The 26,645-nt window shown below is 42.5% G+C and overlaps 1 protein-coding gene across 30 annotated transcripts in view; it reads right to left on the bottom strand.

Annotated features, from left to right (window-relative positions):
• FOXP1 (forkhead box P1) overlaps positions 1-26,645 on the bottom strand; it is a 544,444-nt gene that overhangs the window by 384,240 nt on the left and 133,559 nt on the right. For 26 of the 30 annotated variants that reach the window (XM_060271340.2, XM_088662398.1, XM_088662407.1 and 23 more), the window contains one exon: positions 5,887-5,946. The exons of the other annotated variants lie outside the window; for them this stretch is intronic. The gene's annotated coding sequence lies outside the window, so the exon portion shown is untranslated. The remainder of the gene's footprint in view (positions 1-5,886; positions 5,947-26,645) is intronic. 30 annotated transcript variants of the gene reach the window in all.

The following is a 26,645-nucleotide window of genomic DNA, read 5'->3' as shown; positions in this document are numbered from 1 at the left end:
AAACCAGAATGTCTTGGAACAAGTAAAACCAGACAGGTCCAGCTAATAAAAGGTACAATTTCTCTTTGTCTTCCTTCAGCAGCCATGGATTCAACTTTCTGCTGGCTTGCTAAAATACTTCAAAGTATATTTTCTCCTTTGAGGATCAATATTTATTGATGTTAATATGAACAGAATGAGACTGACCCTCTAAACTTTGAACTTTGATAACTAGTTTATACATTGCTGTATTTTTTTGCATTGTTGTTTGCACATTTCCATTGGTTCTCCTAGCAAAATTGATAATGGTAGCTTTTAATAGGCTCAACAGTTGGGGACGTGGAGTTGCTGCAATCTATAATGATTTCATCTTCCACTCTAGGCCTCCTATCTAGCCTGGCTCCAATTTAAAGTGGTTGTACGTATTGCTAGGCAACAGGAACAGATTAAACTCTTCCAAGATGATCCACCATTTTAATTATTGGCTCCATTTTGCCTGAAAGTGGTATACTAAAACAGAGGTCTAAGGGACCCAGGTGGTGCTGTGGTTAAACCACTGAGCCTAGGGCTTGCTGATCAGAAGGTCGGCGGTTCGAATCCCTGTGACGGGGTGAGCTCCTGTTGCTTGGTCCCAGCTCCTGCCAACCTAGCAGTTCGAAAGCACGTCAAAATGCAAGTAGATAAATAGGAACCGCTACAGCGGGAAGGTAAACGGCGTTTCCATGTGCTGCTCTGGTTTGCCAGAAGCGGCTTTGTCATGCTGGCCACATGACCTGGAAGCTATACACCGGCTCCCTCGGCCAATAATGCGAGATGAGCGCGCAACCCCAGAGTCGGTCACGACTGGACCTAATGGTCAGGGGTCCCTTTACCTTTACCTTTACTTAAAACAGAGGTCTAGTTAAAAGGGGCAGGAAAACAGAAAGTACAATAGCTATCCTCCTCCATTAATACAGACCATGAAAATATGTCCACCCTTTACCGGTATTCAACAGTCCTGGGACCTCCAAAATGTTCACACACATCCCAAATAGATTCCCAAAGAGGAAATGAACCCTGCCGGAAGCACTGCACAACCCATTGTGAATTGAATTTGTACCCATTAAGATTAGCAATCCCTGAGCCCCACAATTTTTACACTAATCAACTATGATCAGCTTTGCAAAGATTCCAGGAGAACCCATAGCTTGCCAGAGCTTGTGCTGGCCTTTCATTGCCTCAACCAAGGAAAGTATTATTTCATGCAGGGCTAAAGGGGACAGCAAGTTTCGGATCTGCTGTCCGCTAACTTTGAAGACAAACCTAGAGGGGCTGGGGCACAGCATAACAATGGCATGTAGTGGGCATCTTGAAACATCTTGTTTGATTGAGATTCTTCAATTACTGACCCTTCGCCATGGAGAAGGTTCCAACATTCCCTAGAGTGGGTGGGGGGAGAACCTGCCACTTCACAAAAATAAAAATTGTAGATGACCTGCAAGCCCTGGAGACCTAGGCTAGGCAAGCCATTTATATACCCCTCTTAGAAGCCATTCTGTAGAGAGGAGGGAAAGGACTGACTGTGAAGGGTCAGTAATTGAACTGTAGAAATCAGAGAAGAAGAAGAAAATTGCTAAGCCAAGATGAAGGAGTAAGAGGAGCCAAAGGAGAATGTGAGTGCTTTGTCCAGGAAGGAGCAAAAAACTGAAGAGCAGCCAGCCTATTTCCTGTAAAAGCTACTCCTGCCTTCGTCCACTAGAAGTGCAAGTAAGCCCAACTCAGTGATGCCACACTGACATGCAAAATCTAGGGTGTCTAGCCCTTTGAAAATTAAGTAACAACTCAAGCAGTTCTGGTGTCCGGGTGCCAAGGATGACCTCCAGATTCACAACAAATCCCAGTAGGAAGAGCACCCCTTCTACCTTCTTCACACTGAATAGGTAATATTTGCGCTCCAATTTCCTCCCTACAACTCTAATTCTGCTTCCTTTCTTGTCACTCTAACTCTCCAAGCAATCCATGCTGCTTCAGGCAAAGTGTTAATTACATTTTTTACTCCTTTGTCTAACCCAATTCACCTTCTATGTTTCTATAAATAAATACTGCTTAACATTTTATTGGATTTTTATTGTATTTCAGTATTACTTATTTACTTTTTTCAGGTGCTTTTTATGAGTGTTACTTGTGTGAAATGCTTAGAGATTTTGCTATATTAAGTGATACATGTTATAAAAATAAACAAAAATAAATATATCTATTTCCTCCGCATCTCATTTTCATTCTCCAACTTTCCCCAGTCAGTTCCATGCTGCTTTAACCTGTCAGCCTTTCCCATCTCCCACGTCCCCTGTAGATTTAAGCAAACAGTTGCCAATCCAAGCTAAATGCTATGTACCCAGTCTGTCAATTTTCAATGAAAAAAAAAAGGAATTCCCCTTCCCTCCTCCTACGCACCCTCTAGATCTCTTCTGCGGGTTCCTCCAACTCTCTGGAGCGGATTCCATGAGTTTCACTGTGCAAGTGAAAATTCTTATCCTGATGGAACACATTAGAATCATAGAGTTGGAAGAGACCACAAGGGCCATCCAGTCCAACCCCCTGCCAAGCAGGAAACACCATCAAAGCATTCTTGACACATGCCTGTCAAGCCTCTGCTTAAAGACCTCCAAAGAAGGAGACTCCACCACACTCCTTGGTGTGTGTGTCCATTAATTGGACACAGCTCAGTTACTCTAAACTCTGGCTTGTTGCCTCATTGCTAATTCCCTAAGAAAAACCAGTTGTGGTGGTGGTGCACCATGACCCTTGTTCAGAGGTCTGAGCTCATGTACATGTGCAGTATAGTACTTAACACATGTAGACAAGGACACAAGGTTACAAGTGCTAATGTGTCGTCCACCCTGCTGGAGTTTACATAGGTGGCTTGGACTTAGTGCTGGAATGTTGTTTCAAAAAGGAAGGTATTGTTCAACTCAAACCAGAATATAACAAAGGCCTTCTGGAGAAAGTGACTGGCCATAGAAGAGGTGATGGTACAATTGTTCCTCAAGAACCTTGTTTGGACATAGAATATCTGAACAATGATTAACTAGCTATTGTTAATTAACAATTATCAACCTCTGCCTTCTGGATTAGGTGCTTAAGTAGGCATTTGCTATAGCATCAGGCACTCTTGAGATGTACCTCAACCATCAGCTAAAAAGCCTCAGAACACACAGAATACCAAAATTATTATTATTACTATTTATTTATTTATTTATTTTTACCCTGCCTTTTTACCTGACAGCACTCAAGGTAGTTTACATCCTATATAATAATGTCCATGTTGTCCCTGCGTCCAGATGTCCCGTGTGTCCCTGGGTCACTGCGCATGTGCCCCAGGGATACAGGGATTGGACAGCAGAGACTGCGCGCGCGCACTCTCCCCCCACTCTGCCTCCTCCAACCGCCGCTCCCGCCGGGGTGGAGGCCGGCGAAGGCCTCCTCACAACCCTCCCTGGCCGTGAGGAGCGGCGGTTGGAGGAGGCGGGGGGGGAGAGTGCACGCGTCCTTCCTGTCGGCGGCTGGGGGAGAGGAAGGAAGGAGGAGAAAGCGCCGCTTTCTCCTCCTCCGTTCCTGTCCCCCTGCCGCCGACAGCAAGGACGGGTCCCAGGGTTCGGAGAAGCGCTGCGCAAGCGCTTCTCCGAACCCTGGGATGTCTGCTTCCTGTCGGCGGCTGCGGGAGAGGAACGGAGAAGGAGAAAGCAGCGCTTTCTCCTCCTCCGTTCCTGTCCCCCTGCCGCCGACAGCAAGGACGGGTCCCAGGGTTCGGAGAAGCGCTGCGCAAGCGCTTCTCCGAACCCTGGGATGTCTGCTTCCTGTCGGCGGCTGCGGGAGAGGAACGGAGAAGGAGAAAGCAGCGCTTTCTCCTCCTCCGTTCCTGTCCCCCTGCCGCCGACAGCAAGGACGGGTCCCAGGGTTCGGAGAAGCGCTGCGCAAGCGCTTCTCCGAACCCTGGGATGTCTGCTTCCTGTCGGCGGCTGCGGGAGAGGAACGGAGAAGGAGAAAGCAGCGCTTTCTCCTCCTCCGTTCCTGTCCCCCTGCCGCCGACAGCAAGGACGGGTCCCAGGGTTCGGAGAAGCGCTGCGCAAGCGGTTGGAGGAGGCAGAGGGGGGGGGAGAGTGCGCGCGGGCAGTCTCTGCTGTCCAATCCCTGTATCCCTGGGGCACATGCGCAGTACCTCAGGGACACACGGGACATCTGGACGCAGGGACAACATGGACATTATTATATAGGATAACCACTAATGTAAATGGTTGCTAGTAGTTGAAATGCCTTTGGGATAGTACCCACATCAGTCATCCACAGCCACCCTTCTCCATACCCAAGCCATTTCCCACTCTTCAACTATGCAACAGTTTTGTTATTTGACCATCTGAATGTTGTTGGACTATTTTTATAGCCAAATGTTTCATTGCTATGTGCAAGGTCACAGGTAATAGCACTTACCATTAATGCTGGCACAGTGGTCACTAAGCTCCCTTCTTTCTTGGCACAACAATTCATAGGGACCTTTAACTTTACATACTAGCATTAGCAGAATTTATGTATCCTTTTTATAGCCTATTTCAAAAATGCTGGTCATGATGTCAGTATTCACATTTCTGACCCCTGACAAGTATGAATTAGACAGATGCCACCAACTCCTGTCATAGGCCACCTATGTGTCCAGATAACACAAATAATGAAATCCCATCAAGGGCTTTCCAATTGCTTCAAGTCAATTTTGTCCCACAAGTTCACTTAAAAAAAAGTCGTTTATGCATTAATGGATTCAGAAAAATAGCTGGTCTATAAAGTTGCATTTGGTGTTATTTTTAAGACTGCAGTGTGTGAAAAAGATGTTCAGACTTAGTGAAGAAAGAATTGACCAGGTTTCTAAAAATATTGTAGAAAGCCATTAAGCCAAAAAAAGGGAAACATAATTGTTGACTTTTAAATATGCAGGCAAAAAAAATCACAGTAAATAACAATAATTTACTTGGAATATTGCTTCATACAGTGTTTCACAGAAACCTAGCATACAATTTTAAAGAAAGTGCTGGCAAATTAATTGTATACTTTCGCCTTTTATGTTCAAGTCGCATATGAAAAGAATAACATTTTACCCCACATTGAGTACAGTACCATAGACTGAATATGGGTTTCAGCAGCATCAATCGTATCAACTGAGATTAGATGAAAGTGCATATACGATAAAAGAGGCATATAACTCTTACACTTTTACCTTGTGGCTAACATGGCAATTTGCCTCCAGCAGCTGGGTACATCTCAGATAAATTCACGTCAGTATTCTATTGTGAATATGGGTGGACAAATAATCATTTTCCGAATGCACTATTGCTTTTGCATCCTGATGATGGTATGGACCTCTTGCATGCATGTGCAGACCTTATTTATTTGGGGATTTTTGTATTTGTTTTGCTAGGGGCTAATGTACACATGCAAGGACTGTGTAGCTGACTACATAAAACTTGATTTGTGAACATGGTGACCTATTTCCAATGGTCAACATTATTTAATATCAACCATTTATAGCTGTTGTCCCTCTTATAAAGTTCAGGAACCATGCTGCATGTATGCACTGAGAAACGGCTGCTGCACTGGATACTTGAATATAGGTCTTCTGAAGGGCTTGACATGCAACGGAGTGTGAAAATATGAGCTTTGTAAAAAATAATAATGAAAAAACATGCTCCATTGCAAACTGAACCCCTTCAGATAGCCTAACTCAACAGGGTTCCTCTCAGTGACAATGAAAATAAACACTTATCTGAATCTGCCCTGAGGTGTGCCACATGCATGACACAAGCCAGCAATTTTACTCGTGTTCTAATCACAATCATATCTGATACCATTTAAAAGCAACATTTAACAAAAAGAACAAACCTGGCTGTCCTCACTTTTCAGTCACTGATTGTCACTGTGCCATGTTTCAGGAGGAGTTAGCTGTCAGAAAGAAAGGAAGAGAGAAAGAAAGAGAAAGAAAGAAAGAAAGATCAGTTCAAATCCAAATCTGTCCTTCGGAATGTTTCCTTTAACATGCATATTGAATTGATTAAATTTCATTTCTGTTCTTTGGAGTGTGAGGGTTTTCTTCCAGTCTTTTTCCTCCTCCCTTCTCAAACAAAGCTACTTCCAATGTTCTGAGGGCTGGAAATTAATAACCCTTCTAACTTGGATCTCTCCTGGTAGCCACCACCCCTGGCAAATCGCTATTTGTAGTTTCACCAAAAACAAATCATGCGTCTAATACAGCATTTAAGAGACTGAAATAAATCCATCCCTTGCTACCCTATCATCTTAAATGTTGCTATGAAATCTGAACACATATGGCCAAAACCAAAAGAGCCAGATACATTATATAATTATCTTTTCTATTTTAACCTCCTAAAAATGAGATTATTCTGTTTCTTAAGGCTTGGGGAACCTTTTATAAGGGCTACATCCCACAACTTAAGGACAGCGCTAAATAAGAACATAATATTTTAAATACTTTTTTCTATTACATTTTAAGAAACAGTGCATGGCTAAATCACAGAAGAGGACCCCAACATCTCCCTTCCTGGCAGAATCTTTAACATAATACCTTCTTGGTAATGTCATGTCATAAACAGCTTTTTTAAAAAAAAAGAAAAGAAAAAGGACTACACGTGAACATTTTCCATTATCTTTGGTGCACTTTACTACAGTTTAATGTGCAACGCAAAAAGATCACAGTCATCTAAATGTTGCTACAAGAATTATCTGTCTCACTACAGTTCAAATGCTTTGTTATATGCTTTCTACAGTAGCCTGTGTACATCCCATTCTTCATGTTATCCAGTGATTTAAGGGCCTCTTTTGAGGACCTCAGCTTGATCACTGTCCTTTTCTTCCTGTCAGGAAAGGGAGCAGTCAAGCAGCGATCCTGCTTTCTGCTACTGATTCGCTTCCCTACAACTTGCATTAGACGTTATTAGAGCGGCTCCCAGCAGTGTGTAGTTAAGAGTCTGACAGTGTCCCCATTAGAAAGCCATTTTTCTTATAAAGGGTTTTGTAAATTGGCTATGTTAATGACTACAGAAAGAGGAATTTTTAATTTATTTTTCACCCCTAAAGGAATTATACATTTCTATTCCTATTTTTTTGTATCACAGCAACAAACAGCAATAGAAAAAGAGATAGGAAAAGAGAGAAAATAACTTAAAATATAATAGCTCAAGCTGTTTGGTTTTCTGTCTAAGCTATGGCTTATTTTGTCACATCCAACATAATATTCCTGGAAATTAATTTATAATACAGAATTAAGGAAATAGAAATATAGAAATGAAGACGGTTCTAAACCATTCATTAAAATAAAATAAAAATTAATGTAAAATATGAAGAGGAATGGCGGGATTTTCAAATGTGTCCCAGAAAATGAACCTAATATTTACTCCAAACCAAGTTTTATTTAAATCAACAATATCTGTACGTACCTATTTTCAAATAAATGTGGTAAGTGCACTTATAAGCACAACACCCTGAGCTAAAAACTCTGCTCACACAAAACATTTATACTGTAATAGCATTACCCACGATTTAGTTCACTTTACCATCACATAGCAAAATGTTCACATAAACTGTGTTTAGAGCAGGGATAATAATCCTCCTAAACAGCTGACTCTGGGAATAAGTGTTCTGTGAACAAGGGTAAGATGTCAACCATGGGCTTTATCGTGCTTTAACTACTGTGGTTCTCAAACCGTTTTAACCCAGATATCCAAATGCATTTCTGTCTTATTATTTACATTTTTAAATACAGGAGCCTCTTTTTGGCTGGCAGGAGAATTCTTTAAACAAAGAAATGAATGAGATGATCTAGGAAAGGGATTGTGTGTTGAATCCAGAGGCTGCACAAGCAAAAGGGATTTCTTCTTCCTCTTCCCTTCTGCCCTGAAACCTTCTGTACTTCATGGAAACCCTCTCCAAGAAGGCCAGGGAAGGTCTGAATAGTGGAAGCTGTGTCATACGGGTCTGCAGTGGGAGAGAAGAAATCACCCAGAATCAAGTAGAGAGATCTCTGGAGATTTTTTTTAGGGGGTGGAGGTTACTGGGAGGAGGAAGGAATGAGAAAGATCGGTTGTGTGAACTGTCGGTTCATGCAACCAGTGGCTCAAACCCAATTTGTATTATGGATACCTATTCCTGTTTGCAGAATGCAACTGGTTGGAGAAAACGCTTGAAAAGTTTCCAAATTAAAACTCAATTAATTTTTGCCCTGTAGTGTAGCCAAAGAAAAAGAGGCGGGAGTGCTCGTTGCTAGAAGAGTCAGTGTTACTACGTTCAGATATGCTTCGGATCTCTGAAACATTTGCTTCCCAAGACAGTAGTAAACTTTGATTCTGTCCACATTCATCTCTTATTTTTGCCATGTTCCCATGGACCTCCTGAAAGCAAATGGTGTCCCATTAAACATGAACAAACCACAGTTTAAGAACCACTGGTCCAGAGCAATACCTTTTCTGGGTATAAGTTTGAAGGTGGATTCAAACATGTGGTGAGTTGTGGTACACTCTTTTGACAGGATTTTATCACCTCAGCATAAACACGGGGTACTATATGTTTGAAAGTGGATCCTGGTCATAATTTCTCTCACACATGATTCGGCTTCTAACCTAATCTCCATGATGTGCAGTTTACACGTGTAAGGACATTTAAATGTGGGGCTACTTTCAAACAAGCAACGTCCTCATATGTACCCTGAAGTGGTACAGTCACATGTACTTACATGAAACCTCCTCAGGATACTATATAAGGGCCCTCATATTTGTGCCTGTTCTGAGGGAAAATCTATTCATATGAGCCTGGTCTACATTGCTGACTTTCCCTCTGCCACTGCCTAATATCTAAATAATTCTGAGGGAAATACCTCTTCTTCACAGTTCTTAAATGCTTCACATGTTTAAAAAAAGACAGTGAGTTTGCTCCATAGAGTAACTGAGAATGACACAAGAGAGTTACTTTCTTCCAGGGCATCAGCTTTCCACTGCAAGGAAGGGTGAAATGTTTCTCTCACCAGTGAAAGACACACAGTGAGCGTCAACATGAGAGAATAAGCAGAATCCATTTTAAGAAGAATGGTAGTTGAACTTTAATTTAAAAATAAGCTGTTAGACATTTATGACAGGAAAATGTCCCACTAGCTAGATTCCAGTTCTGTTTGTATTTAGGGTGTTTACATATTTTGCCCACAGGAAGTCTCTGCCAGCAAGTCTGAACTTTCTAAAACATCCATTCCAATTCAGGCCTCTTTCTGGCCAGCTCCAAAAGAAAAGCAACCCTCAGCATTCCCAGGAGATGGAGATTTCAAGCTTTCCAATAATAAAATGAATCTGTTAGGTGCTAGACACTACAATAATATTTAAATTACGCTTTTGCCTTTTGACCCCTTCCATGCACACCTCATTGTCACACACATTGCCAAAGGCAGCTGCCAATTCTGTTACATTAGGTATGCAACAAGTTCGGTTTTATATCAGAACCATATGATCGAACAGTGAAGTATACAAAGCAATGTGTCTGTGTTACCACAATGTCACCTCAAAGACACTTTGCTCATCATCAGTCTATAAGCCTCTGGGCCACGTCATGCAACTTATCAATATTTTACACAAGAAAAGTAAAAAAAAAAAGAGTCTCAAAGAAAAGTTTCAAAGCTTCTAATGATGGGTGATACAGCCTCACAAATATAAAATGGATTCCCCAAACAGGGCTTTTAATGCTTCGTTGGGATGTGGAAATCAGGAACACTTTCATGATGAGCGAAAGCAACTCTGTGCAATAAAATGGCCATTTAATTTGTCATCCTCCACACAGAGCAGTTACATAAGTAATAGAATTCTTTCACTGAAAGGGCCTTACAGGTTCAGGGACCTTCATTTGCAGGCAAGTCTAATAGGCAAACCTAAACATTAGGAGTGCTAAACATTAATACCTATTTCCTGTCCCTCCTCTTCTCTGACTTTGCATGCTATGCCTTCTGAAGAAACACAATCACTCCTCTGATCTTTGCATATGGCTTCATTGTGATCTCAGGTTTGATCAACAGATAAGCACTGCAATATCGCATCTAGAAGCTACAATGGTAAGATGTTTGAAGCCAATTCAAAACCTAGAAGTGATGCACCATCAAGACATTAACAGTGTAATCCTATACATGTCTACTTAGAACAGGGGTCGGCAAACTAAGGTCTGCAGGCCGGATCAGGCCCAATTGCCTTCAGGATCCGGGCCGCAGACTGTCCGTGGATCGGCGTGCAGATTCTGTTCATTCGGGCTGCGCCAATTTTTTTCCTGAGCCATTCCATTCCCCCCCTTCTACCTTACACACACTGCGGCGCCTCCGCCTCCCGGCTTCTCACTGCCCTGCCTAGAGGAGGAAGGGGGCTGGGCTGAGCTGGCTGAGCGCCATTTTAAGCAGCCCCTCTCTGGAGCCAGCCCTTTCGCACCGCTCATCTTCCCTCCGCTGCCACCGCCCTGGTGCTCCTGCGGGCCAGAGAGTGGAGCAGACGAGCTCGCTCTGCCTACCCACAAGAAGCAACAGCAGTGGCGGCGGCGGCAGCAGCCCCTGGGAAGGTAAGCGCAGTGGCTGGGGCTGGTGGGGAGGACTACTTGTCCCCCTCGCCTCTTCTTCCAGCTCCACCCCCACCCCGGCGTTGCTTCTCCAGCCCGCCACAAAGTCTGAGGAACAGTGGATCGGCCCATGGCAAAAAACATATGCCAACACCTGACTTAGAAGCAAGTCCCATTTCATTAAAGGGAATTGTTGTTGTTGTTTAGTCGTTTAGTCGTGTCCGACTCTTCGTGACCCCATGGACCAGAGCATGCCAGGCACTCCTGTTTTGCACTGCCTCCCGCAGTTTGGTCAAACTCATGTTGGTAGCTTCGAGAGCACTGTCCAACCATCTCGTCCTCTGTTGTCCCCTTCTCCTAGTGCCCTCAATCTTTCCCAACATCAGGGTCTTTTCCAAGGATTCTTTTCTTCTCATGAGGTGGCCAAAGGGAGTTATAAAGGGAATTATACTCAGGTAAATAGGTATAGGTTTGCAGCCTCAAAGTCTGAAGGACTGAGCTCAAAACAAGAGAAACCAAACTTCATCTTATTGGGAGGTTATTGTTGCTGCGTTAGAACTGGGTTTTCAGTAATTTAAAAATTGTTGCTGTTGTTGTTTAGTCTTTAGTCATGTCCGACTCTTTGTGACCCTATGGACCAGAGCACGCCAGGCACTCTTGTCTTCCACTGCCTCCCGCAGTTTGAAGCTCATTTTTATCTATTATTTCTACCTTGACCCATTGGAGGCTGGTCCACTGAGGGACAGCCCTCCCAAGGAAAATGCAGAGAAGTGTTTTTAATCAAATCTCGAAATCACACACTCTTTCATCTCCCACTCCCATTCTGTACTTCAAACTTTTTTTAAAAAAAAGCTCAGTAAACATTTCTGTCAATCTACTGTTCTCTGGCCAATCAGTTATTGGCATCACTCAGCCAATCCTAATCTGTGTCTAGAAGCAGAAAATCCATGTGACTGGATCAGAGTGCTGGAAAGTCTGTTCTAGTGGGGAAGCTCTTACTCCACCTGCTGTTACGAGGCCTGTCCAGCACAGCCATTAGCAGACATGAGATTAGTCAGGTCTGCTTCAAAAACAGTCCAATGTGGTAGCAGTAGACTATCAGAAGCATACACTGGTGCTGAGACTGCTCAGAGCTGTTTCCCTGAAAGCAACAGGGAGTGTGTCCTACTTTGAGGAGCTTTTGTTTAGTTTAATATTTGTTTTGTGACGTTCAGAGAGACAGAGAGAGACAGAAACAGAGAGAAGGAGCAAGCAAGCTCTATAATAAATACCTGATTTTTTACTTTATCATTTTTTTAAATGCAACCCGGGAGGAGAAATATTGGATAGCTTGTGTATGTGGTGGAACAAACGCTGTACAGCAGGGGTCAGCAAACTTTTTCGGCAGGGGGCCAGTGCACTGTCCCTCAGACCTTGTAGGGGGCCGGACTATATTTTGAGGGGGTCAAATGAACGAATTTCTATGCCCCACAAATAACCCAGAGACGCATTTTAAATAAAGGCACACATTCTACTCATGTAAAAACACGCTGATTCCCGGACCATCGGCGGGCCAGATTTAGAAGGCGATTGGGCCAGATCCGGACCCCGGGCCTTTGTTTGCCTACCCATGCTGTACAGTATTAACAATTTCCCAACATTCACATATTAAAAGCTGCAGCAGCTCCTGGGTAGAGCAGGTCATATAAGAAAGTTCCAACCCATGTGCAATTCTAGAAAAGCTGTGAGGATCTGCTTCCAACATGATACTAGCAGGGGATTTATACTGAATTGTGCAGCAACGGAGGGAAATGTTTCCACTATTATTCCTACCTTGTTATTTTGTTTTTTTAATAATGTTTTTATTTATTTTTCATAGTACAGAAAACACATTTTGAGAAAACAATGCTTACCTTACAACAGTAAACAACAAATAACTTGTCCCGATAAAATTACAGGCATTTGTCATGCCATGTAATAAAGTTTCATTTGATTACTCTAAAAGATCACGCCACATTTTCCCATGAGTGTTGGGTAGATTCCTGCCACAGTCTGAACAATTTATGTATTCAATAAACATTTGCCATATGTTATAAAAGGAATAGGGATTGTGTTTGCCCTTTGCTGCTCTGACCTGACATGTTATTTCTCAGCCAATGCTACTGACCATACTCTGGTATATCAAGAATGGATGTTCAGCCCATACCTTGTTCTTTTGTGAGTTTGTCAGTGAATTTCCAAAATGAAAAGTTTGGGCTCTATGCCTGTCTGGATATGACCACATTCTTACTCAAACCTGGAAGATTTTTGTCTCCCAAATCTCAGACATAACTGAGGTAGATTGTAATTAGTGTGGTGTGATGAACACTGCACATGAGCAGAGATTATTACTTCACATTTCCAGGACTGAGTCATGCATTGCAATTATGTTCTGATTGCAAAGAATCCATTGTTGTTGCTATTGGAATATACCCACACAAGTACCAAGCATTTTTTTAAAGGAAAAAGCTAATTTATTAAATAAAGAATAAAGAAAAAGAGAAGAAAAAGGAAAGAGTTCTTATTCTCCATCCATCAACTTTATAGACTTGCTCCAGAATAACATCCAACTCTTCTACTTTCCATAAACCAACCTTTTTTCCTTGCATAGAAAGGAAAAAATGAACTTGTGGTATCTGGGTTTGAAGACTGAAAAAATGGTTAGGAGAAAGGCTGGTTGCTTATGTTTTCTGAAATACAGTGGTACCTCGACATACAAATGCCTCAACTTCCGAAGGTTTCGACATATGAAGTTGGCAAACCCAGAAGTCTTTTCACCATGCGCACGTTCTGCGCCTGCGCAGAAACGACATGTGCTGTCTGCGCACATGCAAAGCACAAAATTGCGCTTCGCGCATGCGCACAATGAATGCTTTGACAACCGAAGGTTTCGACTTACAAAGAGCGCCGTGGAACGGATCGCCTTCGTAAGTCGAGGCACCACTGTAGCCTAAACTGAGATTACCAGAGGCAGATAAGAACCACAAAGATAGACAAAACACAACTGAAAGACAAGTTTCACAACTATTTCATGCCCACCCTGTATAAGATGAAACTGGAAAGAATAAGGGGACAGGGGAGAGAAAGAGATACAGTTTAATTTAATATAATTAGGCAGTCTTGCAAATAAGGGAGGAGGTGCACATTAAGAAGACAAAGGTCCCAATCCCACTTTTCCTCATAGTTTTCATAGAGAGAGGAAGTAGTTGACAGTGGATGATTAACTCTTCTGCTGCTTGCCAATTTTTCTGGTCTGTTTTTAATAGTTTTTATAGAACTGGAAGTTAACCTGAGCAAGAAATAGCAAGGAAACACTTAGCAAGAGGAGATGGGACACATTCTCTGCTCCCAATTCTCCCTTGCAGATGTCATCCTCACCACCCATATTTCAAAAAGCACATTTGCCACTGCCAAACCTCCTGGCCCACAATAACGTTTACAAGTAGCACATCTACCAACACATACGGTACCCACCTGATTTAGTACACTGTGGCCTACAGAAGGCATAGTAGATGAGAAAGGATGGGGGAGTAAGTACCCTATTCTTCCTCCATTTACAAAAGCCTTCTTGCACACTCACGTTACCTCAGGTAATTCAGCTAACAACAACTGTTTTATAATTTATTAAATTTCTATTTAGAAGCCCGGAATCATACAACCATTTGCCTCAACCTCTGTCAGAAATTGTCAACTACAGCAGGCCATGGAGGACGTTTCTTGTATAACATTCCTCTTTTCAGAAATAATTATACACAATATTTTAAAATTAATTACAGTACTCTGCTCCCCCAATAATGGCTGCTCCACAAGTTTCATCCCTGTGTACATGCATTGGTCACTGTTGGTACATTGCTGTAAATGTTATGACCAGTACAGTTGTATCGTGAGGGGAATACTGTTTGTATGAGGTACGTTTTTCTTTACATTGCAATGTAGTCGAAGCAAAATTCCAAGTATGGTTGATACTTGGCCAATAAATTATTCTGTTCTATTCTATTCTATTCTATTCTACAGATCTATATTGTTCAGTAAGGGCAGCTTAAGAGTTTTCCACCTTCCTTCACTTTGGAAGAGATGCCCAACCAATTCAGTTCCTCTGCTACCTGATCCTAAGGAAAGTGTTAGACTCCTCACAGCTCAGAATATCTATAGTGATAGTTTTACTACAGCTGACCATTATCAGGTCTTCATTATGGCTATTCCAACAAGAAGTATGTCTGCTTGATGCTTAGTACAATAAGCTCTTCCACTGAAAACTGAGGTTGTGATCAGAAAGGCAATCAAGCAGGAATCAGATAGAAATTACTCTCGATCACTGCCAAAGAGGCCAATATAAGAGCTGCTGACCTAGAAAGGAAAGGCTGCGCATCAGAGCACCAATCCCTGCGGTCATTTAGCTCCTTGTGCTCCCCACGCTTCAACAATGTGCTTTCATATCTGAAGCATACATGCATGCCAACTTGCATTTTTCACATGTATTTCTCCTTATTTTCTTGTTCAGACCCTTGAAAAGACTGGAAGGAATGATAGGGGCTGCCCACTAGCCTTTTGGGGATCAGCATTTACATATGGGAAGACTGCAATCATAAGAACGGTTTGCTTTTGTTTCCAACAGGCACTAGGTGCTATAGGCATTCCTTAACAAGAATTCAGATACCTTAAAACCTTGTTATATCATCAATGTCCTCAGCTAGTTGCAGAACATTTTTCTTCTGGTTCGGGGCGGGGGGAATTGACCATTGTAACTTGACTGGAAAAGCATGTGCCTTAAGTGCCCTTGCTACTCCTAATTACAAAAGCTATTAGTCACTAGTATCCATATTTGAAAAAAGCAAATGGATTTGCTCTTCAATATTCAATTCCCCGCTTTCACTATTGCTAATACAATCTACTTCTCACTATTCTCTTGCAACTGCCTTCTCAGCTCTGAAAGCACCAATGCAGAGCTATACAGCTAGGCTTGGTGGGGGCCAACCTGAAAGTATAGGGAAGTATATAAATTCAATAAATAATAATAATAACATAGTCAACCCCTGGGTATGACCCTGGTTGCCGTTTACTGCCCCTTAAAAGAAGGTGCACATGGACCTCACACAGTGTTTGGGAAATTCTTTAATCCTAGAATATTTGTAAAGTAACTTCAGTTGCAGGTAACTAGGACACTAGCAGCTGAGGGGAGAGAGAGGGAGAGGGAGAGGGAGAGGGAGGGAGAGAGAGAGGGAGAGAGGAGAGAGAGAGAGAGAGAGAGAGAGAGAGAGAGAGAGAGAGAGAGAGAGAGAGAGAGAGAGAGAGAGAGAGAGATGCTGGGTGCTAATGTACAAGTCAAAAGAAAAAATCCTTATCCTATTAAAAAATATTTTCATTACCCACACACCCCAAGTTCTACCTGAGATAAAAATTTATTTGCATGAGTGTAATCGTGCAAATCAATAAAACTACATCTGTGCAAATATCACACATCACATTTGCAATCTAGTTTAATAACAAACTACCTTAATAACAAGCCTGGCTTTTTAAAACAAGAATATAAAGGTATATAAACATGTGAAAGTATTAAAATGTATTTGAACTTTAATAAAGAGGTAACTATCGGTTTTGCAGTTACTTAGGACAAAACACTTGATTTAATAATAATAGCCATAATCCAGATCTTCAGCACAGCGCCAGGAAGTATGCTGTCAGGCTCACAGCAGCTGCAACCTATGGGAATGGGGCACGGGGGGGAAACCCATACCAGGAGCATGTAGGCCATAGTCCCTACTGGAAAGTAGACTAGATTGCACTAGCAATTAGATATAGCAATTAGAAAATGAATGCAGGTGCCCAGGTGGTACTTCAGCTCATTCAGTTTGCCCCATCAGTTTTCTCCCAGCCACAGGGAAGAGTGACAATGCATCCACCATGACCTAGTGGTAAGCCATGCCACATTCCTGAGCTTAGAGCCTCACCACCCACTGAGGGAGCTTCCTTCCAAGAACACAGAAACCACAGAGCCTAGGACTTGCCGATCAGAAGGTCGGCGGTTCGAATCCCCACGATGGGGTGAGCTCCCGTTGCTCGGTCCCAGCTCCTGCCAACCTAGCAGTTCAAAAGCACGTCAAAGTGCAAGTAGATAAATAGGTACCGCTACAGCGGGAAGGTAAACGGCGTTTCCCTGTGCTGCTCTGGTTCACCAGAAGCGGCTTTGTCATGCTGGCCACATGACCTGGAAGCTATACGCCGGCTCCCTCGGCCAATAATGCAAGATGAGCACCGCAACCCCAGAGTCGGTCACGACTGGATCTAATGGCCAGGGGTCCCTTTACCTTTACCTGACCTTGCATGGGGGCCTGTTTGACCGCAAACAATTAGGTGTCCTGCTGGGAGGAACAGGTGATCGACTTATTACCCAATCAGCATAGCAGGCTAGCACATGGGGTATGAATGTGTGTGTGAGTGTGTGTGTAGAGCCACAATTTCATGCTTCTCCTGGAAACAGGATTTGACTGTGTACATAACCCTAGGGTCCTCTTCTACATGCAAAGGCTCCTTATTCTAGATGTTGGTTTTGAGCAAACTATTCAAGCAGAGTACAACAAAGGAGCTGAAGCAGTGGGTTCTGTAAACATCTTTGTTGTTTTGACTGTTTGGCCTGAGGCAGTCTTCTGCGGGGGTAGGTTATTAAGTAAGGACACATGTGTTTATACTGTAAATAAGAGCTTAAAAAAACCCTACCTTTTTAAAAAGAACACAGGAATCAAATGCAAAACTTGTAAAGATGCAAGCATTTTTGTTCATGATCTTTAGACACAATTAAATAATTTGCTTCCGATTCTAGTACTAAAAAATTGAGTATTTTGAAACTTTACAATCCAATTGTGCATTACCTCAATCAGCAGAGAGTTAATAGTTTCAACAACTATCTCCAGGCAGCAACCATTTTGTGTGGGGTTTCCGTTCCTGGCAAAGCGCGCAACGTCCCACTCTGATCCCATTCCTCTCTCTTTTGGGTCAAAAAGGACCTGTGCGGCAGTAGTCAGATGTCAGCTGCATTCGCCTAAAATGGTGGCTGACTGTATTTGAAAAAATATTTTTGCCAGCTTATCAATTTTGAATCCTCATCTTAGACCCTCAAATTTATTTATTTCAGCAACTTTGTACAGCAAATTTGTGCCTTAACCTCTCCTGCTTCTCTCAAGCAGCAGCAGCAGTCTCAGCCATATCATGTGCCTCCCCCTTAATGGATGTGGAGCAGCGGCGGAGCAAGCCAATCCGGCACCTGGGGCGGCACGCATGCCCTGCGCCCAGGGCCAGCCACCCACAGGGGCACTGCGGGGCCTCCGAGGAGTCTGCCTGCCTCCTCCCACTCAGCCACCCTACAGCTGAGGGGGAGGCAACGGGCGGACCATTTGGGGCAGCGCTGAGCCTTCGGGCGCTCAAGCCACAGCATCACTCCCAGGAGAGATGCGCCACTTGGGCACCCTGCAGGCCCCGCAGTGAGTGCCGCCCACCATTTTGTCACTCCCCCCTCAGTGGGGACACCCAGGGCGGACGGCACCTACTGTACCCCCTTGCTACGCTCCTGATGCGGAGTTCCTACCTTCTCCTATCTCTTTTCCACATCTACTCTCCTGAAAAGAACAAGAAGCAACTTTTCTCTTCAACTCCACTAGCAGTACTGCTCACAGTCTACATAGAAAAACAAAGGATTTTGCCGATCTGCTACAGGGAGGGTGATCAACCAAAGCTCCCTTGCAATGGTACTGCAGTAGAGCAAGGAGGGAAATTACCCCTCAGAATATCTTCTCAGATTCTCAAAGACTGGCTGATCACACTAGGAACTGCTATTGTGCCATCCATGTTGATGCTGCACTGAGCAAATAGGGTGATGTCTGAAGTGTGAAACAATGTTAGGAGAGTGGGTCAGATTAGGATGGATCTGGAGGTGTTATTCTGCGTATGGAAGAGCCTTTGGTCCAGCAGATGTTCCTGTTTCTGAAAAGGGAGACTTTTCACCAGTTTTCCCTCTTGCCCATTGGCTCTCTGCACTACTTTTAGGGTTGCCAGACTCGAGGACAGGACTTCTGTGCCTTTAATTGCCCTGCTCTCTCTTTTGAGTCTGGAAACCTTAAAGAGAAACCAGCAGACCCTTTGTTTAATTTCCGAGCAAAGGGTCTGCTGGTTTCTCTTTAAGGTTTCCAGACTCAAAAGAGAGCAGGGCAATTAAAGGCACAGAAGTCCTGTCCTCTATTGATCTATTGAGTCTGGAAACCCTAACCACTTTCCACACTGTTTTTCATGGTGCCCCAATCCCTCTTCAGGCTGAATGAGTCTCCGAGCAGGTGGAAACTTTATGCACTCAACCACCCAAGTTTGGTATTGAAGAGAATTATTGCTTGCAGAATACATGTGTCACTTAAAAGTGGAGGTAAACACACACACACACACATACACATACATACACACACACACACACACACACACACACACACACACACACACACAACATTAGACATTCAGGACAAATATATGTTCAATGATAATACACTTACTAATAATGTTTAGAGTGTATTCTCTCGCACCTGAAAACCTCAAGATAAAGAGTACCAGGTTTAGGTCCTCTTTGCTTTCATATAAGTTTCTGTTGCAACAGGATAAAAGCTATAGACAAATATTCTCTAGAGAGCAAATGCAATATGAACTCAAGGGTTAAGCAGCATTTGACTGACTTTTACCTCATGGGACCTATAATTTGCACACTGTATTCATAAAGGTACGAGAGTTCAAATGGCATGAATTAAAAGCCTATAGTTTCTTCTGCTTTTTACATGTTACATTGATAGGCAGCCAATTTCTGCAGTGATAAAAGGCTTCTATCAAGATTTTTTTTTAAAGGAAAAAAAAGTGACGGTACAGTGAGCTTTTACACGATTACTATTGTATTTTATTGCTCCTATCTTTGTTTCTTACAACTCCTATTCATTAGTCCAAAGGCACAGAACAGTCCTTGAGACACAAACCATACAGACGCATTCAAATCCTACATGGACATATTGATAATAAATAAATATGTGAATTTAATACCTTCACAGTGTGCACACTGATAATAGGTGACTTTATGCATATTTTAAAAATATTCCGCATGTTGTTGTTGTTGTTTTAAAAAAAGAAATGGGAAAACAAAACTGAAATATTTACTGGAATAACTACAGGGGCCTGTGGTTTATTTATTTATTATCCTGCTGTACCTCTGAAATGCTCAGACCCTGACCCAAGTCAATGCAGGTGGAGGAGCTAATGTTTAATTGGGGTTTTTAGAATCCAATATGCTCAGGAGCGGGAGGAGTAGGTGCCGTGCCTCCTTTCTCGGCTTCCCAGCCACACTGCAGAGGGCAGAAGCATTCAGTCCTTTCTGGGTGCTGCTTCACCAGCACAATTCCTGCAAAGAACATACTGGCAAATTAGACCCCTACATGAGCAAGACTGCATCCCATGGTAGACATGTGCTGGTGCATGTGCTTCACTGATATGCCACACCTGCTTGTCGTTCCCCTTCCAGTGCCATTGCCTACAATGTGTCCAAATTAAGATTAAGATATCTTTATTGTCATTGTCCGCTTGCGGGAACAACAAAATTACTCGGCTGCTACATCCACTCAGATAAAGCATTCCGCATAATCCAAAAATTACTACAAAGCCCAATTAAAAACAGTAAATACAATACAAAATAACAAGTAAAATGAGATGACTTCAAAGTCCAGACTTTCCATTTAAGGCCAAAATCGCTCTAGAGAAGAAACGGTTCCTGAGACGGTTCATTCTTGCCTGCATTGTTCTATATATCTCCGTCCCGATGGCAGGAGCTCAGAGAAATGGTGACCAGGCTGTGTTGGATCTCTTAATATGTCTAGTGCTTTCCTATGGCACCTGGTGGTGTAGATTTGTTCTAAGGTGGAGAGTGAGAAGCCAATAATGCTCTCTGCTGTTTTAATAATTCAGCACAGCTTTGCTCTATCCTGAGAAGTACAGCTTCCATACCACACACATAAGCCATACTTAAGCACACTCTGTATGGCGCAGTGATAGAAGGCAAGCAGCAGCTTTTGTGGGAGATGGTTTTTCCTTAAAATTCTCAAAAAGTACAGTCTCTGCTGCGCCTTCTTCACAAGCCCCCTTGTATTAACACTCCAGGACAGATCCTCCTGTAACTCAATGCCTAGAAATCTAAACGTTGTTACCCTCTCCACACTGATTCTGTCAATCAAAAGTGGCTGGACATCGTTCTGGCTGGACCTAAAGTTGAGAATCGGGCCACAGTCATCCCTACTGCTGCTACCACTGATGATGCCACCTCTTTTTATTCCATAGCCACCACCGACCCAGCTACTGTCACTGCCACCACCACTGCTACATTGTGGGAAGCGGCTACCTCAACCAGACCCACCTCACTTCCCACCCCCACTTCCAACCAATTCCTGCATCAGCTGTTGCCATGATAGCCATAATCAAGAACAGGCAAAGGCAAACTTGGCCCTCCAGATGTTTTGGGACTACAACCCCCATGATCTATAGCTAACAGGACCAGTGGTCAGGGATGGTGGGAGCTGTAGTCCCAAAACATCTGGAGGGCTGAGTTTGCCTATGCCTGATCAAGAGTAAGATACTGTCAAACCCCACCCCCCACCCCAAGCCCTGACCCAACACAGAGGTGTTTTTTCTCTGCACCCCCTCCCCACAGTTAGGTCTCCTCTTCCTGCCTTGGGACCTATGTGGTTTCAGCAATCTCTTTTTCAAAGCTGCGTGCCCAGCAGATTCCATGCAGGAATTCTGGAATAGAAGCAGTATTTTGCTAAGTAAATAAAAATAATGAATGAAATATTTTCTTTGTGAAAAAGAAAACATGGGGACAGATACTTCACTTTCTTAACCAACTTAAGCCCCCACCAGCCACGCACTTTACACATCTGCAGTTGTGAAAACTAGACTATACACAATTGAATATCATCATTTCTCTCTATGTGTGTGTTTGTAGCCATGGGTGGAAACTGACAAAGAATTTGCAGCTCCAAATCTGAAAGCCATGACTTGTGCAACCCCCCCCCTCTCAACTTTGTTGAGTAATCAAAATATTTTAGGAAGGAAGCAAATCAAAGAATCAGCTGACAGCTTATTATTCATAGTGCATGGCTGGATATGGCACTGGAACATGAATATCTTTGATCTAGATCTTTCTGAAATGACAGAAATACTCCCCAAACTAATATTTGTTCCTGAACTGCCTTTTATTAGCCATCTATTTTGCTGGTAGCACAATTAAGAAATAGGCACTATGCCACAGTAAGGGGGGGGGAATCTTTATAGCTACCCTATGCTTTAAGATGACACTTCCTCACAAATTTTAACAAGCATTTTAAGAGAAACCTAAGTTTAAAATTCAAGTCTGTGCCATAGATAGTATAATAATACTATTATAATAATACCACTGGAATTACCTTTCCCCTTTATTCTTAGTTACTTCTGTTATTAAAGTATCTTGTTCAGGCATGAAGCCCTCAGTTATCCCTGCAACATCCCTTCATTGGGAGAGCCAACAAGAGAAGCAGACTTGAGTTGGATTTGATGGTCACAGTATAAGCCTGTGTTGGGAAAGGCAGAGTTACAAGTTAGCACTCTGATAAACTAATGTTACACCTGCAATCAAAATTCATTTTAAGCATCCCATACGAGAGACCATTTAGAAAAGGTCCATCCTAGGTTCACAAACTGCTGAGCAAGCTCTCCCTACCGAAGTTACAGCAGAGTGTACATTCAACAGATGCCGTTTAGACAGGGGCTTTCCTTGCCCCGAGGTACAGTTCAGCTTGTCCATTCTACTGTGCAATTACAGAATCAATAAAACATCCCTTTGAAACTCCCTGGACTAGTGCCGACATGCCGACAGTAGTCATGCTGACACCCCCCGCCTCCATTTCCGTTATTACTGCCGTCAAGCACTCTGAGAAGCAAGACATCAAACCAGGTTGCAGGCTGAAAGCAAGGACATGTGCACGAAAGCAACAGAACTGAGGTTTTGCTCATGTAATATTATGTCAGTCACATTCTGCTGAAAGTACTTGAGAACAAAAACAACAACAACCTGCAGCTCAAGTTGTTCTCTGTGAAGGTAAACCAAGTGCACTGTGGGTTTGAAAACCACATTCGCCTGTCGGCCTCCTAAATAATCAATATCATGTCATGATTTTAGCAGGGGCTTATTCTCAACAGATCCCCTCACACTGGTTGCAAATCCACAGCATTATAGAAATGAAAGGATATACTTTGTTGAGTGTAGAAACGGCATGGTGATCCTTTGCGTCTGTAAAAGGGTTCCATATGCATTCTGGGAGCAGGATGAAAAATATATATAACTTGACAGTATAGCTTTCTTCTATGCTGTTAAAATTTGTGCCACACTTTTCTCATCTCCATATGTATGTACTGTTGCAATGATGCTGTCAGGGACTGGCTAGACCCTGAGGAGTGGTATCTGGATACTGATGAGTAGACACTGGGAGAAGTGGGGTTGGAGATTGACTGAGAAGAAGGCATCAGTGATGTGGGGGACCCTGTTAACAGCCAGGAGATGAGAGTCAGAGGTAGGAGATGCTGCAGGACTGGAGAGGGAAAAGCAGGTGCAGGAGGAGGGAGAGAAATGTCAGGCGGGTACAGAGTCAAGGTCTTGCACATCTCCTCCTCCTGCCCCCACCTCTCCTGCTCCACTGTCTCCCAGGACCAATCCAGAATTGAAGATGGAGGAGCAGAAGTAGGTTACACAAAGACGCCGCCTTCGCCTGCTTACGTGCAACTTGGGGAGGGAAGATACACTTGCAATCAAAATTATTTAACCCCCATTACAATGTTTACAGACTTTCAGCTGCTTGCAATGGGCAAATCAAACAAAAGCAATTTGAATTAGCTCAACACAATGGATGCTTCAAGTGGTTTCCCCAAATTCACCTGAAATTCAGCTGTGATAGAGTGCAGATGGATAGGAGTTGTCTGTCTGCCCTCTACTGCTTACAAGGAACACATTCCGCTGAAAGCAATCCAAAACAAGTAGACCATTCATACTAACCAAATGGGTGTCTGACTGAGTACACATTCCACTGAAAACCCTCCAGTGGAAATTGATCACCTGTACTGGGATAAATTTTGGATGTACACCCTTGCATAAACCATTATTCCCACTGCCATCACCATCCAGGTCTACTGAGTAATAACAACAAGCAAAAATTGTTTAAAAGGCCAATGTATCAATAGTGAGATTCTTTTCAAAGTTCTCCCTGCACATCTCATTATCAGAGACAGATGTTAATTTTCCCCATCCAGTCCATTAATTCTGAAGTATAATCATTCATTTCAGATTCTAAAACTTAGGCATGAGCACTCATCCCACATATCTAGTTAGATTTCCAGTAAAAACATCTTAAAGCCTTCCAAACTACTTCTACTGTACTTGAAAAACTATAAAACTTGTAACCCTGGAAAATGAAGTCCCCTCTTTATTCGTGAGCCAGGTAAAATTCAGGAAGTGACACGGGAAGCTTTCTCAAACAGCCCTGCCACAGCAACCACAACTCCAAACTGGAAAGACCACCCTGGGAATAAGAAGCAATTCAGATTTCCTCCCAGCTAATTCCAGAAGTCTCTTTTAGGCCGAAAAAAAACAACCATGCTCACTTTTAATATGGTGATTTTCTGATGTGAACTACTGTATTTCTCCCTTAACTACCTAATCAGAGGTCCGTTACTAGTCCAAAGATGAGTTAATTAAGGGGACAGTACAGTCTATCCCAGCACTTCATGGCCATTAAAAGATATTTTACGTTTTCTGAAATGTCTATATACTCTGTTTTTAACAATTATTAGAATTTCCTTATTTTTCTCAAGCGCCTCCTGCTTGAATATTTGAATCCTCACACACATAAGGAATCAAAACCAAACATAGTCATGATAACTAATTCTTTGACCTCCTATGCCAGAAGCCACAGAAAAGTTAGATGAGGACTTGTAATTCTTGTCTTAAAGACATGTAGACTATGGCTTAAAACACATTAAGACTTTTCCTTTGCTTTTAGCAATGTATCTAAAGCAGAAACTAATTTTCAATCTTGGTAGATGAATCACTTATAAACAAGGAACTGCTGTGAACTAACATGGAAATATAAATTCATCAGTAATAAAATGAGTCTTAAAATTATATGGTATGTATGTAGTACGTACTTGACTTTACCACTTCTATATGTTTGGGGAGAGGTATGAGAAAGAGGCTCACAGACAAAACTCTGTTTCCTAACATACTAGAAGGGTAGGGTGGGGTGGAAGTTCCCTCTCCTTAAAATGGGAATTTCTCAGGAACATAAAATAATTTTTATCCATCTGAAACAGCAAAACAAACAGCAACATTCCTACCTTTCCCCCAAAGAGCCCAATGTGGCACATGACTGACCCTACCCACTTTATTCGCAAAATAACCCTGTGAGGTAGGTGAGGCTGAGAGTCAGAAACTGGTGCAAGGTTACTCAGTTACTTGACTTGAGTGGAGTTTCAACCTTGGTTTCCCTGGTCCATTGGTATAAAGCAGGCATCCCCAAACTGCGGCCCTACAACTCCCATGATCCCTAGCTAACAGGACCAGTGGTCGGGGAAGATGGGAATTGTAGTCCAAAACATCTGGAGGGCTGAAGTTTGGGGATGCCTGGTATAAAGCAAGTGGCAAGTAAGATTGCATTAATGTTTCTTAATTTAATTTTAATGACATCTGCAGAAATTCAGGCTTACCAACAGGCCAAGGCTCAACCTCAAAACATTTTCTGCAAGTTTTACTTACCATAACAGAAAATTGAACAAGTTTCCTAACTATTTCCCATGGGAAACAGCACTGCTTGCGAACTGTGAGTAACCTAAAGTAGCCAACACCCAGAGAGGAAACTACAAATCAAATCTAATTGCTGCAGCACAGACTGGGCATCACCATGATAGATCCAAATATAAGCTGCAAATGCCTGATTGCTGACAGATCACTTTTGCTTTAAAGGTACACTGTACGTCAATCAAAATTAAATTCATTATGCTCATCACTACCGAGTAATCAGAAAAAGGCTACTTTGAGCCCAACAAATGGGAAGTTCAAAGGCTCCCCAATCTGCTCTGTGTCTGGCACCAACATGAGACATAGAGGAGGCAGCTGAGACTTTGAAAAATCACTAGCTGGGCAGAGGAGAGAGACCTGTAAACCAAAATAAAAATGAGAATTAAAAATGTGCATGTTGTACAAACAGAATATAAAACAGGTTGAAGTGTACTATATTTTCCTCACCGATGAGAAAGAGATCTCTATAACTCACTGGATGCTCTGATCACTTGTGAGCCATTGGGTATTTCTTTGCTGCTTGGGTAAAATATAAGTAATTTCGTTGTTCCCGCAAGGGGACAATGACAATAAAGATATCTTATCTTATCTTAAAAAAAAAAAAAGTCATTCATAGCTGAAACATAATTTCTCTTCCTTTCCCCTGCCACTATATGCTGTGTGTGAATATGTCTTGTATATAGGCACACTAGCATCCTGCACTGTTCAAAAACACCTTAAGGTTCCGCAGAGGGTGGGTATTGGAACACTTCTGTTGCCATGGATTAGGGGCCACTATGCATCTCAATAATCATAACCCATAACTGGATTATACACCAATAATCATAACCCATAACTGGATTATACTTTGTTCAATATTTTCCTTACTTTGCTCAGTTGAACACTTTTTTTTACTCCTATATTATATACGTGTGTGTGTGTGTGTGTGTGTGTGTGTGTGTGTGGAAATACGGTTTCCCCCAACTATGTTAACTGTTATATGAGCAGAAACAAAGTGTCAATATTACTTATTTTAGCATAGAAAGGATTTTACTAAAATACTGAGAAAGTTACACAAACTGCATGCCATTTTAAACAAATTTATTCAAAATATTTTTTGGGAGAGAGGGAAAGGTTTTTCTGTACTTCCACAAACTTTAGGACT

Source organism: Zootoca vivipara, chromosome 2 (assembly GCF_965207765.1).
Source record: "Zootoca vivipara chromosome 2, rZooViv2.hap1.1, whole genome shotgun sequence".
Taxonomy (NCBI): domain Eukaryota; kingdom Metazoa; phylum Chordata; class Lepidosauria; order Squamata; family Lacertidae; genus Zootoca; species Zootoca vivipara.
The sequence above is the reverse complement of the archived record's forward strand: the minus strand, read 5'-3'. Positions and strand labels throughout refer to the sequence as shown.